We start from the raw sequence: 16,000 nt of genomic DNA, 5'->3' as shown, positions 1-16,000 counted from the left end.
ACCTGGGGGAAAGATACAAAGCCTTTAATTGCTTCTGGAACAGTACAGAGAATTGTTTAGACTAGATTTACTTTTCTGATTTGTGCTTAGAGACAGAGCTGACCTTTACCATGACTACAAAGAGCACCCAGCTGAGATGGTTAACATCTCTTAGGAAACAGTTCAGGAACGAGCCTAACTCACTGCCCAGTGTTGTAGTGATTACAGTAAATCCTCATCTTCTGCTGACTTCAGCAGGGTATTTGTAGACAGCAGTTCTGATTCTAACAAGATCTCAGAGCCTAAAGAATGTGAAGCATGAAGGCTTCAGTATCAAAGTCTGCTTGGACCTTTTAACCGTTTTCTTTAGCAGCTTTCATTTCTAATGCTTCAAACTAGTATGTTTTTCCTTTAAAGCATCCATGACATACATGAATGCTCTGCCTGAGTGAAGCATGTGGAAGAAGTTCTGCATCGTCTTTAAGGAAAGGTGTGGAGTGTTTTTATCTTGTGTCTCAGGCACTGTGAGCTTGCCTAGTGGAACAAGACAAACCCACTGGAGAGCTCTGCACAGCCTCTTACTTTACCAGTTAGATGTCCTTATTTCCCCGGTCCTTGTATCAAGTTTAGGGTTGCTATAAAAATTTACATGATTGTTTTATAATGTTGCCCTTGCACACTGCATCATGCACTGCTCCTGTCATTGCCAGTTAAATCTCTAGCTGTTATCTCAATCTCTGCCTTGTTTTGTTTGGTATCCTTGTCTCCTGGTCTGTATGTTGCCCCATTTCTCTTTCGCTCCTACCGTACAGAAGGTGTCTATTTTTCTATTCCCCATCTTTTCTGAGGTATGGCCGTATAAAGAGATACACTGCTTCTATCACTCCTTGTTCTGCATTGAAAAATTAGAACATTTAAACTTATGCATGTCTGTGGTATTACTGGTGAAGAGTGTGTGAGCGCACTGCAAAACGGTACGTCAATTACTGCTTTGCAGCTTCTGTGCATTGGTTTGGTTGTGCTCCAGTACCTATGTATGTGTATCACAAATGCTGTTGGGTTAGTTGATGGAGTACAGCCTAGAAGCTGTGTAGTTAATATAGCTGGAAATAAGATCTCCCTTTTTTCCTCTTAGAACAGTCCTGTAGGGCAGGATGAAGGACGCTGGCATAGAAGTGATATTGCTGTCTAACATACCCAGAGCCAGGAAGAGTGTATCTTAAAACAGCCTTTATCTATCTGTACACAAGGCACATGAGAACATACTAATTTAAGACAGCCACAACGTGCAGTTTGTCATTAGGTGAATATGCAGATCCCCTCAAATGCTAGCTAATATTGAAGCCAGATACACGGCTGCTGGTTTTTACGTTTTTCCCAAACTTTCCATTTCAGAAAGACACTCTTCTTTTTTCATTCTATTATTTGTATATGCAAGCAAAATAAAGATGGAAGGCTAAAGCAACCAGACCTTGACAAGCAATCCCTGCTTCTCCTCAAACTGGCTCTTCAGTCTGTGCTTCAAAGGCAACAGGCTGCTCTTCTCCTGGTAGTGCGGGGAGCAATTGGACTCCTCTGGACTCCAAGGTCCCACTGTCTTGCTCCATGTTCCAGGGACCTCATTGCTGTGCAGTGGCACACGATGCTCACTTTCACAAACTCCTGACAGCACATTGCTGCCTAAAAGCTCTAAGCTAGAATAATTAAGCACCAGAAGATGCTTTGGCAGTTATGACTGTCTTTCTACCATTTTGTCAGTAATGCCGTTTGTTTTCATCTTAGTTGTCCTTCTAAACTGTGTGAGATAAGACCTCAGCTTTAATGAAAATTTGTTATTTGAGATGTCCTTTTAAGAGCTAAAGATGGAGAATCTGAGGTACTGAGACCTCAGGTTTGAGAAACCACCTGCAAACAAGAATGATGCTGAAGAGAATGAAATGAAACGTTCAAATCAAGCTGTTTAAGCTGCGGAACGGGAACATAGTTGTTCTATGTCTTGTTTTTACAACAAGATATGATGAGGAATTCAGAAATTTTAGATAACTAACTTTTAGATTATAAGATGAGGAATTTAGAAAGTGTATTACTATCTTCATTTTGAATGTGCTGCATCTGTGGAAGGTTGTCTTCATGCTTTTTCTGTTTACAAGGCCTAGCAGAACGCATGGTAACTGAGGCATACTTGATGAAGACTTTATAATGCTTGTAGTTGCAATTACCTTATGGAAAAAGTTTCCCATACACCACTAAGGAACATATTTAGGCCATTTCAGCCATGTAAAGGAAATTAATATACAGCAGAGGTCAATGCCCTAACTGTTGTGTGCCAGAAATCCTTTGTACATTTTTTGAGGTGGTATTTATACTGAAGTATGCATTATCTGTAGCATGTTTATAAATATGCCTGCTAATTCTACACAGTGTTTCTGCCTGTAGAAGCTCTTATAATAACATATACCCCAGGGTTTAACTTATTCTTTTCCCAGCTTGATTTTTCTTTTTTCTTTATAATTCATTTAATTGGCTAACACTGGCAACTTAAGTTTTGTTGTTTTTTTTCTCTTTTTTGTTCTTTTCTTTATTTCCCCCTCACAAATTATTGCAAGTCATTGTGCACTAAATATAGTTCTACTTTCTGTTTTCCAGATGTGGAGAGCTTGGCATACATCCTTAGAGCATTCCAGCCTAATTCTTTCTCTCTCTTTTTCTCTCTGTCGCACACACACGACTATTCAAAGAAAATTTATTGAGTTCTGTGCTACAAGAAAATCTTGATAGTCCTCTTTGCAGAAAGGAGATTAAGTTTTAGTAGAACATGTTACATTTTTTGTGGGCTTTATGTTCGATTGCTGTACTCCATGTTTGTTGTTGTGATGGTCCAATACATGGTTCTTGTTGACTGATCTAGGTCATGAAAATTTTCATCTACACACACCTCAGTGTGTATTTTAATGATTTAGACCTCAAATTCTGCAGTCTGATCTAGCTGGGCAAATTTCTCTTTTGATGCAACTGGAGTACAATAGAATATCAGGGCCAACTTCAGAGGTATTTCAGCTCAAAATATGGAAATTCCACAGCAAAAGTCAATAGAGCAGAAAAGTATATACATGCCTGAGCCACAGCTGCAAATTCAGTTTGGATGTGATTAGAACTTATTACAGTTATCCAAAGCAACATTAATTTTCAGGAAAATTAACTTTCTGCTCTATTTCTTTTGAGAACTAGTGCTGGTATCCCCGTAAGGCAAGTGACTGGTAATGATCAAGTAGTTCATACATTAGGATATGTAATTTTCCTAGCTTTTAAAGCTATTTAGTATAGCAAAGCACATAGAAAACAGGTATTTCATTTTGATTTTATCAACAATCAATAGTGCCTTGCACCAGTACAGTATATTTTTATTTGAAAGTGCCCCAGTTTAAGACAGGCATTTATGCTGAAATTTGTTAGGATCAATTTATTTGGATCTTCAACAGCCACTGAAATGCAGCTGTGATGCAACATGGCAGCTGTTTGCAGCAGGAAGCAGGGAAAATGTTGTGCCTAATCAAAGCTGCAGTGGGAATTGATTGGCAGAATGTATTTACTGTGAAGATGGGTCTGTCCCGTCTAACACACTGAGTAATCCTGACTGGGGCTTTGACGTACTACTTTAGTACAAATGCAAACAGCTCTTCATTTTGAGACTTGGTTAAAGCACAAGGATTAAATTTCTCTGCAGTCTTGTCTAAACTTCCTCAAATCTGCGCTGATCACAGCCCCTTCTCCCTCAGGACAGCACTCTGTCCCCTCAGCATGTCTGCTGGGAGAAGAGCGAGCCCTGCCCCACCATTCACCCCTTCCTTCTGCTCCTGCGGAAGGGAGCAGCCTCACTCGCTGTGAGCCTGGCTGGGAAAAGCAGAGGGCTCTGGCAGCATGCCATTGCTTGATTTCTATAATGCTTAAGGTCATAAACATATAGAGCCTACAAAACATCAGCAAAGCTGAGAGGCCAGATAAATCTGGTTCCTGGGCCTGATAACGTGCACTGCTCAGCTGATGATGAGAAGCTTCCCAGGAAGCTTCCAACCCTTGGGATTCCAGAGGAATTGTAGTACCAGATGCCGCTGCCAGGGCCATCCCACAGCAGCTTGTGCAGAAATACCGACAGCAGGCCACGGCTTGATCATCACCTGCTTTTCTCCCAACACAAGGAGCATGTCATTCCCAACAGAAAGTACCGCAGCTCAGCGCAGGGCTGGCCAGCAGGATCCCGCAGGGCGTGCTGCAGAAGGCCGCTGGCACCCTACTCTGCTGGAGGGCTGGAGGCTGGCTGCCGGGCGGGGGCTGCAGGAGAAGGCCACTCTCGCAGCCTAACAAGGGACCGCATTGTTTCAGGGCCTATCGGCTGGTTTCTGATTCACCCGCGGCCAACGCACCATGATCAGATCACAGCTGGCCCGAGGATATGCTTTCCAGTGCATTTAGCACTTGGAACAGTCCCAGGTTTCAGGAACACATGGGAGGAGGAAGGGACAGCTGTGAGACAGAGAAAGGAGCTGATTTCTGCCTTCCCTCAGGATGAGCTTTTACTTCATAATTTGATTGAGTTAGCAGCACTCGAGATCGTAAATTAATTTGAAGCCTATCTAGATTTGAAAGGAGGGGTAGATTGGGGATCAAACAGGCAGCGCACTCTGTCCTGCTCAGCCATGGCACTGCTTGAGGCAGCTCTCAGATGGCTCCTGCGTACTCACCTGCATGGTCTTTCAGCTCAGGGCAGGACAGCTCTGCTTCCCTCTGCCCAGCGGGTTACGTAGCAGCTGAGATGGTGAGAGCAGGGAATGACCCGAGTGTGACTGGGAGTAGTGCTGGGCTTCAATGCCAAGCTGACCTTTTCATTTATCACTGCAGTACAGCACAACACTTTTGAGTGATTCCTGACGTTTTTGTTCAGATTTCCCGCTGAACGGTAAACAAACCATTCCTCACCTTCTAAACTAAGCTCCCCCGTGTTTTGCATGCAGCTTTGCTGCTTCACCTAGGGGCAGCTGCAGCTCAGGGAGAAATGAAGTGGTGCCTGTTTGCAAGTCCTCTAAGTAATTCTGGAACCTCCTTGTGATCTACCAAGTCCTTCACTTCCCAGCTGAAGGCTTTGTCACTCTGTCTTGCTTCCAGAGCTGATCCAAGAATGGCGGCTGTGATTGCAGGTGCTGCCATAAGCTTCTTTGCTCCACTACAGAATTTCAGTAGTAATCTATGGCTGGTCGGGGAAATCTGCAGTTCTCTACCTGTGGCCTATACCATCTAGGTCTACAGAGTACCGTAGTGCTTCAAAAAGTCAGTCTGTTAATCAGCAAAAATCGTAAGCCCACTTTTTCTGTTTCCCCTTTCAGGGCCCCAATTCTGTACAGTCATGGAAGTTAAACCTTGAAAAGACCTGCAGGGTAGTTCAGTACATCTCCTAGTAGTGCGGGATTGTGCTCTGTTAAAGATTTCTATTTGTATGTCAGTTTGGTCTTAAATAATCTCTGCAGTATGATTTACACATTTTCTTGAAATATGCTCAGCCTTATACATCCCCAGTTTCTTGAAGATCTTCCTGAAAGTTATCTGAATGGTTTCTTTAAAAATTAATGCAGTTTCTCTCTGTTAAACCTTTGCTCTCCTGCCAGCATGGTTCATTCTACCAAAAAAAACAGTTCAGTTTTCCTTTTAAAGGACTACTGGGGCAGCCAGCCTTCTATTTGGCTGGGCTGCTTCCAGATCTCATTTCTCAACCCCACCCTTCCCCTTTTCTGAGGAGGAGGGGCAGCCTTCATATTTTCCCTTTAAGCTGAGCTACAAAAAATAACTGTTTGCCAAAATGTTTTACCTTGGTCGTATACCTTTACTGATGTTTTCTGCAGAATAAACAAAGCAGCAAAGAATGTTGAGGGATGGAGGAAGCGAGGTGGTTGGGGTGGAGGAGAGATTGCACTGGAGAGTTACGGCTGCAGCCACTCAGCTGTAGCCTGCCTTTCAGAAGTGCTCAAGATCTGCTCCCACTGCTCAAGGAGCAGAGCCAGTTGTAAAATCATGTGCAGCTTGATATAACATGAGCATTCAGCCCTGCAGTCTAAGCATATGCAATGCACACGTCACCATAGCATATGTGCAAATTAAGAATAGTGACAAATCAGTCTGATAATACCAAGATCTCAGCTGTTCTTCAGCCATTTTCCTGTTCCAACAGACACAGTGCCAGCCATTGCCATAAGGAAATAGGATTTCTGGGAATAAATATATTGTACTTCGTGCCCTCCAAATTGGAAGCTCTGACTTTGCACCCCACGTAATATCTGCAGTGCCCCAAACTAGGGCTTCGCCATGGGCTATGCCAGCTCTGCGTGTCCAGGTACTGCTGTTGTCTTAGGGAATCAAAGACAGCCTTGTTCACTTTTACAAGCCTTGAGTACCACAAACTTGTGACATAAGAGCATTTTCTGGAGCAAGTGAAAGATCCTGAATTTTGTTGAGATTGTCAATTCTGCTATCTTTTGGAGCAATCAAAATATCCACAGAACTGTGAAGTAGGTTCCACCTCCTGGTTTTGAAGGCAGACAGGAGCTGTTGGGATAAAGACCTCATGTGAAAAGGAGAAGCTCTTTGTGAAAGAAGTATTTGTAAATGTTGCTGCCTATTGAATGAATTCAGTATGGTTTTAATGACATTTTTGACAGCAGGAAATGGTGGCAATTATGCAGTTGTTCACCTCTGTGTTGTCTAAGAACAGTGCTTTGGGCTAGTGGAAACGTTTTTACTGTAAACAAAATCAGTTATTGTTTAGGAGCCTTGAAAGCAGATTCATAATAGCCAGCATAAACCACTTAGTGCAGATGAAAGGGGTCAGGAATCTGGGCAATTCTTAAACAATTTGAGGCTTGAGAGGGAACCTCAGAATCTCTGCTGTGGTCACATACGAATCACAAAGAACATACTGGTCATGTTTGTGTATGCCAGAGGATCAGTTTGTGAGCTCTCCTGCATATGCTGGTGGGTTGAGAGGCACCAGAACAAAAGGGACCATGGTTGGAAAGATCTGCATATTAAGGAAAAGAATGTGGAATGTATGTATTATGTGTAGCAAGAGTGTGGAACTAATGGCTTATGACAGGGATACAACTATGGAATTAATGTGTTTTGGCAGCCAGGCATTAATATGGAATGGACAATTTTGGAGGAAGCAGAACAGGAGCACATAAGTAGTTGAAGCTTGTCCTTTGCATAGGAGCTGTATTGAAGAAAGATTTCTTGCAGATGTATGTATGCAGTTTATCCATATATCATTGCTAGGAAGTAGATAAAAATATTTATTTGTATTTATAGAGTGTGAGAAGCTTTTACTCTCTGTTGAGTTAGCATGAGGAATCCTTTTGAGCGCACATCCTGCCTTTTTGTGTGGTTACAATTAAACTGCCATCATAGTTTCGTTGTTTAGGATTCCATTAAAAATGTTTAGGCTTTTCTATGAAGAAAATGGAGATGGAAGTATTTTTGGCTATCAAATTGGGATTATGGTTGAAGAAATGGCAGAGATGAGGATGTTGCAACACTGTGCAAGCTGGCTCTGAATGGTGGTGAAAATGAGTGTGCCAGGAACAAACCATCAAAATCATAGAATCATTGTATAATTGTAGAATGGTTTAGGTTGGAAGGGATTCTAAAGATCCTCCAGTTCCAACCCCCCTGCTGTGGGGAGTTGCCACCTACTGGCTAGTGTCCAGCTTTCTGTCCACCAGGACCCCCAAGTCTGTCTCTGAAGGACTGCTCTCAATAAGTTTTTCTCTCAGTCTGTACACATATCTGGGATTGCCCTGACCCCAGGGCAATACCTGCACTTGGCCTTGTTGAACCTCATTATTTTCTTGTGGACCCACTTTTCAAGCTTGTCCAGGTCCCTGTGAAGGGCGTTCCTTCCTTCTGTCGTATCAGCTGCAACACTCAGCTTGTTGTCATCAGTGATCCCACACTGGATCCCACTGTCTAGGCCACTGATAGAGATGTTGAAGACTGACAGTCCCAAAACTGATAGTTGAGTGGAGTGCGGCATAAGGTGCACGCATGGTGTTGTGGAAGGAATTGTCACTTACGTGCATATTTCTGCTCTGTTAGCCTACATAGAATTGTCCCCACTGAACTATTAGCTAGAACTCAGTCTCTGCTGTTCCATTTGATGTGGGAAGCACTAGATATAATTGACTTGAGACTACAAAAAAAAAAGGTGTATGGCAGCCTTCAACTCAGCCATAAGCTTGCTCTCTCTGAGCAACACCTCAGCATACCAGTAATGCACGATAGCATTGTTGCTTTCACAGCTGCTATAAAAGTGGCACAAGAACACTGCAGGAGCCTAACATTTTCTTTGCTGAAACCTTGGTGGCATAAGGGAATTGAGCAGCATCGTTGTTCCAGAAGTACTACTGCTTCATAAATGGTATTTTGTTATATTGCTGCCATCCAGTCTTTGATCAAGAGGAGGCATTACACAAAGGACTCTGTAGGATGAAAGCCTACAGATGGTAATATCTACCATGCCTGGATTGGTTGGAGTGGTATGTGTAGAGTGTGTAGATGTTAGATATGGAGTGTGTAGACGTTACCATCCATAGGCTTCTGTTCTGCAGATTCTGTCTGAAACACTGCTTGTCAGCTTAGCTGTGCAATCCCTATGAGACTCAAGGTATCAGAGAAATGCTGGTTAAAAGGGACCTCTGGAGATTTCTAGCCCATCATTCTGCTCAAAGCAGAACTGTTGCCTGGACTTGAACAGGTCAGCAGTGCCTTTGTGTAGCCAAGCCATGGAAATGTCCAATGATGAAGAATATACAACCTCTCTTGGTTATGCATTTTGATACTGTACTACTCTCCTAGCAAAATGTAAGATGTAAGATTCTACGCATTCATTCTGACGTATCTTAAAGACCTAGAGGTGGAATGAGATGTACTCAGTCCTCTGAAAATTTTCCCTTGCAGCTCTAGTTTCTTACTAGAAGGAAACACTGCCTTGAGAACAGTGTTTCTGTCTTCTTGTCACCTGTCCCACTCTACCGCTGGAGACTATGAGATGTCATCCTAAAATCTACGATGAATGAATCGAATGTCTCTCTCTCTACTACTCTCTACTACCTACACAAACTGTCCTTCCCACTTTCCTTTTTCTACCAGAGAGTCGTCCCTTTCTGTTTTCTTAGAAATAAGATCACTTTCACATCTGAAGAAAAAAAAAAAAGGTTTAAGAAATATCTTCAAGATGATCCCCGGTTGAATCATCAGCACCACTTCCTGCTTCACCCTCCACCTCCTTTGAGTTCTCTCAGTCACATACCTGACCTGATCCTAATTAGTCTGTGAGAGTTAGAAAGTTTGCCGCCCATGGTGTGGCTGTGGGCCAGGCAGGCAGAGTTCTCAGTGCCTGGTACTGTAATTGTTGTGAAATCTTTCTTGATGGACAGAAGGTTATTCCTTGTTTAAGATTTTTTTTTTCCAACAAATGTTCTGGAAATATGCAGGAGCACATTTTGGAGCTCAGAAAGTTGACTCTTTAGAGGCCACAGTGGCAAAAAGAAACCCATGTCTTTAATGTTGCTCTCAGATAAGGAGGATCAATAGCACTTTTCTTTCCAGGAATGTTTAAAACAATCTTCACACATTTTGTCCTGCTTTTACAAAACTCCTTATTGTTTTCTAAGTTCTGTTTATGCCTCTTGTCTGTGGACACACTGGAGTCTTTGTTAAGTCCCCAGGAGAAGTATATGTACTTCTAAGATATTAAGACTTGTTTCTCTTGCTTCTCTTTACCAAAACATCAGCTAGTTCTGCAAGACCAGCTCTTAAAAACAGCCATACCTAGGAGATACAGGATGGGCCACTGGTCTTTCTATCATGCTATTACACTGCTTTGTGTAGAGGGGAAACAAAGCACAGCCTGATGGTTTAGGCCACTTCATTTGTATCTTGTTTCAACTGTGCTTTTTTCCTATCCTCTACTAACGGTTCTGTAAATCTTCCAAGGAATGTACTTCTGAACAATAAATGTGTCCATTTGTTTGCTTGGATATTGAAGTGCTGTAATCTTTTCTCCCTCCTGAATTGTCAGTTTCAATATCCATCAACATTTTTGTTGGGGGAATGAAGTACACTGAAAGCAAATGCCTAACAGGCGCTGAAGAATAACTAACATTAAAACCATTATATCAGTGACTTTAATTCCATTGTCTGTGGATCCATCAGGGTGCACTGACTGCTGAGGAATCTGCAAAAGATAACTGGAAACAGCAAAAACATTTTCAGGAAACTTAAATTTGCAACATAATCATCAATTCTGCTTTGGAAAATGTCTCCTGTTTGTTCTTGGTAATTTCTCCAAATGAGCAGAGAGCTGAATAGCAAGGAAGAAATGATCAGGTATAGATCATTATCATGTATCCAGCCTCAAGGTGCTAAGGGTGCATGGGAGTAGTTCCCATCTGATAACAATTTAGGCACCATTATAAATGAGTTGTTTCTGTCAAGGTCCTTGAGAATGGATGGCTGCATCACAAAAAGCAGCTTTACATTTTGGATTAAATGGATTGATGATAGTAATCCCAATAGAAAAAGCATAAGAGGAGAACTGTAATGGGAGCTCAGCAAGCCTCTCAGTTCTGGAATTGATCCATTGGTTGGCAGAGTGGTAGGGGCAGACTGAATGGGTCTTGAGCTTTCTGCATTAAAAATGTATTCAACTTCCTATCAACGGAAATTTTACGTAAAAATGAAGGCTGCAAAAGTTACTTAGTTTTAAAGGTCTCCAGTTCTAGAAGTGTGTTCCTACCTTTTCTGTTACCTTTGGAAATTGTTGTTTATCCATCATAAAAAAATTTGTGGACAAATTCTGCCTTCAAGATCTGTAAACCTGATCAGTGTTTTTAAACCCCTGGAAGCAATGCTTTGTTTATCTCCAGAAGTCCAAGAATAAGCTGATTTTGCTATTTTTAATCTATCCGGAAATATGCAAAGAGGAGAGCTTAATTGCAAACAGACCAAACCTTATATAGGAAATGGGTATGTCCCTTGGGGGCACCTAAAAAGTAATGTCTGAAATTAAATTCAAACACTCTTCTCCCTTGCTCCCTGAAGCACGTACTCTTGGAATGAAAGAGAATGCTGTATGCTAGCATAATATCCCAGCAGTTTCTTTCCATTATAAAATTTAGGCTATCTTAATATTCAATTGACAGATGTTTCTCAGCATGTATGAGCTCGAGGTGACTAGTTGGATTGTTGTTTGTAATGAAATCACAAACACAGAGAGCAGAGGAAAAAGTAGAAAAATAAAAGCTTAATTGCTAAGATCTTAATTTGGTTACCAGAGAAAAAAGAAGCAGGAACACTGCGATTCCAAAATTGCACCCACACTTTTCTCAAGAGAGTGCTACCACACCGAGCCAGCAAACAACACTAAAACTTGGCATCATGAAAGTTCTTCCCGTCACCTGCCCAGTGATTCTGAAATTAAATTACACCCTGTCATAGTTAGCATCCAAAGATGGACCAGACATGTTTAGCTTAACTAAAAATCTCCCCCCGCAAAAAAAATAAATAAATAAAAGGAATTACATTGTTTTTATACAGGCACAGAAGCAGGCTCTGACTGTCCGTGCCATTTTAGTATTAGCTCTTCTACGGTTCACAGCAGGACCATTGAGCACATCGTGTTATTCTGTCTGGATGTGCCCTACACCATGTCATGGGGTTTGGCTAGAGCACTGGACCAAAGCTGTGTTCCTACAGGTTTGCAAACAACCAAATCCGGGATGTGCTCATCCCAGGCATTCACACTGTTGCACATCTGTCAGTAGAGCATGTTTTGCTATACTCTCACCAGCTGAAGTGGCACGGCTGCGCCACCTGAAGAACACAGCATGCTGACCTGCATGCTGAGTATTGCCTTCAGTGCAGAAGGGTCTGCCGTGCCCCATACCATCAGTAGCACTTCCCTGCTCTCTGCACACAGTGTCTCTTGAATCTGATTCCTAGCCTCCCTGTTCCATGGCCTAATAGCCGTAGTGGTCTGGGTAACGTCCTGATTGCTGAGCGGCCTGCTGGCAAGAGTGCACGCAGGGGACCCAAAATCTGTAGATTTATTGCTTCTAAACCAAAAAGTATATTAAAAAAAAAAAGAAGAGATAAAAATAGATGAGGAGCTTGGGGACCGGAAAGGCAGCCAGTGGAGATTAGATGCACTGCTGGTTGACTCATCCAGCTTATTTTATTGTAGCACAGCTCCAATAACGGCTGTATTATTTCAGCTTATGTGCAGTGAGCAGACATTTGTTTTGCATAGAAGCTTTTTCACATAAATGTGCTCCATTTTTCATTTCTCCTTGCATCTCCCAGCTTTTCAGCTGGCAATTGCAAATGAGAGAGGTGATGGCTCCAAAAAAATGTTAGCCAACTTCTCAGCTGGTATAAATCAGCAACACCCCCTGGTCTTTAATAAAGCTATGCAGCTTTATACCAGTTGAATCTGCCCCAACTTTTCCTTTAAAACACGTCCCACCTTATAAAGAGCTGTGTTTTCGTCAGTGGTGGATTCTGAAATTAATGAAAAGTACTGGCCCAGCTGCCTCATAGAGCAAATACAGCGTGCATCTTGGCAGGATCAGCTTTCCAGTGTGTGGCTGCTTTCAGTCGGAGGGACTTCTTTGCCAGAGAACAATAACAGCCATCATATGCTGCCTGTGGGACTTGAGCCGTGACCGAATATCCTGCAGAAGGTCTGCACACGGGCCAGACACTGCATGCTACCCACTGCCTCCCAGCGTCTTTAGCCCCTGCTTCACTTCAGTTCGTTAAAACTGTTGTGTGCTTGCATGTAAGTGGCTACGAGGAATAGCTAGGGAGAAAAGACGTGGAATGTGTGTCAGTCTTCATTAGCTGTTCTCACCTTGCTTCACAGCTTGAAAAGTGCTGCCCTGCCAAGTTGGGCTGCATTCAGAGGCAGAGATTGGAAATAACTACAGGGAAAGAGAAGAACAAGTATTTACCATAACCTGAAAACAGGTGAAACTACACCTACCTCACAGGCTGTGCATTTGTTACAAGACGGTGGTGTTTTGCAGCTTTTAGGGTGTATACAGACTGAAGGAATACTTTGGAATCTGTGTAGCTTTTTAGAGAAGGTTGTTAAAGGGAGATTTTCTGGGACAGAACCTGGTGATCAGGAGGGTCATTTCTGACCCACGTTCCTGTGCATCTCATTATCAGTTCTTGAGCAAGCCAGACTGTGGTGCAGGCAAATGTTGTGTGGCTGCTTAGCTGTGGTAACGAGAAAAAGAGCCTTTATCGCTCCCATGTTTGAGCATTTTTTTTTAGCTGAAGGAAAGTCTGTGGAAGAATCTGCCAAAATGTGACTTTGTTTTGTCAGAATCTTCTCCCTTATTGTGGAAGCTTTATGGTAACAGGCTTTTCCACGGCAATGTTGTGGCCAGGTGCAGAGCTTGCATCCCATCTCTACCAGAGACACACACAGATACTTTAAAAAAAAAAAAAAAAAAGAAGAAAAACCTGAAAATGTAGTGTTGCCATTCAGACAGCTATATAACCAAAAAGAAGGTCCAAATTGATATACAGTCAATTTATACAAGTGCATATGAATTAAATTTACAACTACCTTTGTAACTATCAACTATTTTCTATCTTTAAAAAAATGTCTTCGTTGTTTTTTCATAAACTTGTCAATCTCATGAATATCAAGTGACAGTCTTTTACAGGAATAAGTGGTGAGGTAACAGCAGCGTTGTGTAGGATGAGATAAATTTGGGTATGAAATAAATGACGACCTCCATAGGAGGTAGAGTTAGGAAACTAGTGTGTGGGAAAATTGGAGTGAGTGAGAAGGCAGCAGGGAAAAGGAAGCCACAGTACAAATTAAAGATTGGAAGTAACAGGGCTGGATGCCAAGAGCCTCAGAAAAGAAAAAAATATATATATCCTTGATTAGCTAAACTATTTGTTTTACTATATAAAAACTGACCTCCTCGAAGAGCCCTCAGCCCTGGCCTCCTGGGTGTCTGAGTACGTGCAGGCGAGTCGCTGCCATGCTGATGGCAATGCAAATACTTCAGCAAGAATCTTCTGCCCCATGGATTTCCAGTAAGACCAGGTGCAAACACTTCAGCTGGCAGGATCTCTGCCCACGTCAAGCCTTACATTTTATTCAACCTGGCAATACACACTTTCCTTTTTTTTTTTTTTCCTAAATTGCTGCAATAATCCATTGCAGTTCCATTAGCTATGTGTGACTGTGTGTGTTGAAGGGAGCTGCCGTCTCTCAGAGCAGCCCAGGCATGACTTCCAAAGGGACCAGCAGATAGCACAGCAAGCATAATGAGCCCACTCCCCCAGCTGAGCTCCACACAACCACAGGAGGGACAGGAGTCCCTCAGTCTCCTGCACTGAGGCCTCCATAGGCCCCAGTTCCATTGCTGCAGCCAGCAGGATCCTCCGCTGCCCTGCAGGTACGGAGCTTTTCTGGTGCCCTCATCCTGGGTCCCCAGGGATTATTTCAGCTCTTCTGACCTGAAGACTTTGCCCTACCCAGGAGATGCTTTTAAGCACTATGTTCTCATGGAAAGCCATGGACCAAGCCTGGACCATGGACCAATTACAGTGGGTAATACAAATGACCACTTACATTAAGATGGTGTCAGATGTTAATGTAAGTGGTCATTTGTATTACCCACTATTACTGATAATGTTTTTCTCCCACTCATCCATTCCCAGTGGCATCACCAAGTTGAGTCCAGCCTGTAGAAAGGGAAATTCGAGAGCTACAGAGAATGTGCTTGAGCACCTAACCTGGGTGTGCTTCTAGCACTTGCTGATGCTTTTTGAACAGGAATTGTTCTGCCAAGGATACAACACGAAAGAAGAGCTATTGCAGACAGAGCTGCTTAGAGAGCAGACGGGGAACTGAAACCTTTTGCCAGCAATTCCCCCTGTTACTTGTTCTCTAAAAACCCATCTTCCATCACTCTGTAACTACAAAAAGTCATAAGAGAGGCCAGCTTGTGAAACAGCCTGGTACAATTTAATTAAATAACGTAAAGACTGCAAGTGAAGAACTCTTTAACAGAGAATGGAAACATTACAGGACTTCTTTATGATGGAACAAGATTGAAACAAGCAACATTTAACCTTTGTAAAAACTTCTAGAAGTGAACCTCTCTAAACACCTCTATTACAATCCGAGTTTTATAGGTGGAGAAACAAACAGGTGATTGTATTTACGAGGCCTCTAGCAGGTGTGTCTGTACACATAGTCTACATAGAGCTCTGGTCCTGGAGCTAGAATCTATATTCAAGTTCGGGACTATACCTGGAATCATGGTCAAAAACTGGAGTCATGTGGGTATCTAATTGCACATTTTTGGCCATAAACCAAACCTTTTAATCTGTACTAGTTCGTTCAGATTGCACAAGGCTACAGGGTGAACAAAACATACTTGTATTGAACTGTTCTAGCTTTCCTTGTTTGAGTATATTAAGGAAGATGAAGGCAGTTTGCAGGAGCCTTGAATGCAAGGCTTCCAAGCACTTGAGATTTACTGTGCTTAAAGGTGTATTCCAGCATCCTTTCTCAGGAACAAAACAGATTTGAAGCCCAACCAAAATCAAGTCCCTCAAACAAGCTTAGCTCAGGAATGTGAGAGCACAATATCAGCAGCAGAGGGACATCACTAAAAAAGGAAGAAATAATATCAGCTGCTCTCTGTTCATACTAGATTGTTCTTCCAAGAATCTCAAGTCTTCTGAAATGCCACTAAACTCTCAGTATACCCTTTGGATGGCTGGGTGTTACAGATGAGGAAACAAAAGATGGGAGGCTGTGCAGCCATTGCATGACACAGTGGCATTCAATTTGGGGTGAAGCTGCCTTAGGCAGTCAACACATACTTAATATAGATGTCTATATATGATGTCTATTTTCAGCTGTACTGTACAAGACCAAAAG

General features: G+C 42.4%; 1 protein-coding gene across 7 annotated transcripts in view; it reads left to right on the top strand.

Moving 5' to 3' along the window:
* Positions 1 to 16,000, top strand: part of RAD51B (RAD51 paralog B) — a 344,366-nt gene that overhangs the window by 305,579 nt on the left and 22,787 nt on the right. The window lies entirely within an intron of this gene.

Source organism: Tympanuchus pallidicinctus, unplaced genomic scaffold (genome assembly GCF_026119805.1).
Source record: "Tympanuchus pallidicinctus isolate F22 unplaced genomic scaffold, pur_lepc_1.0 scaffold3, whole genome shotgun sequence".
In the NCBI taxonomy this organism is placed as follows: domain Eukaryota; kingdom Metazoa; phylum Chordata; class Aves; order Galliformes; family Phasianidae; genus Tympanuchus; species Tympanuchus pallidicinctus.
Note: the sequence above shows the minus strand (reverse complement) of the source record. Positions and strands in the feature narration are given on the sequence as shown.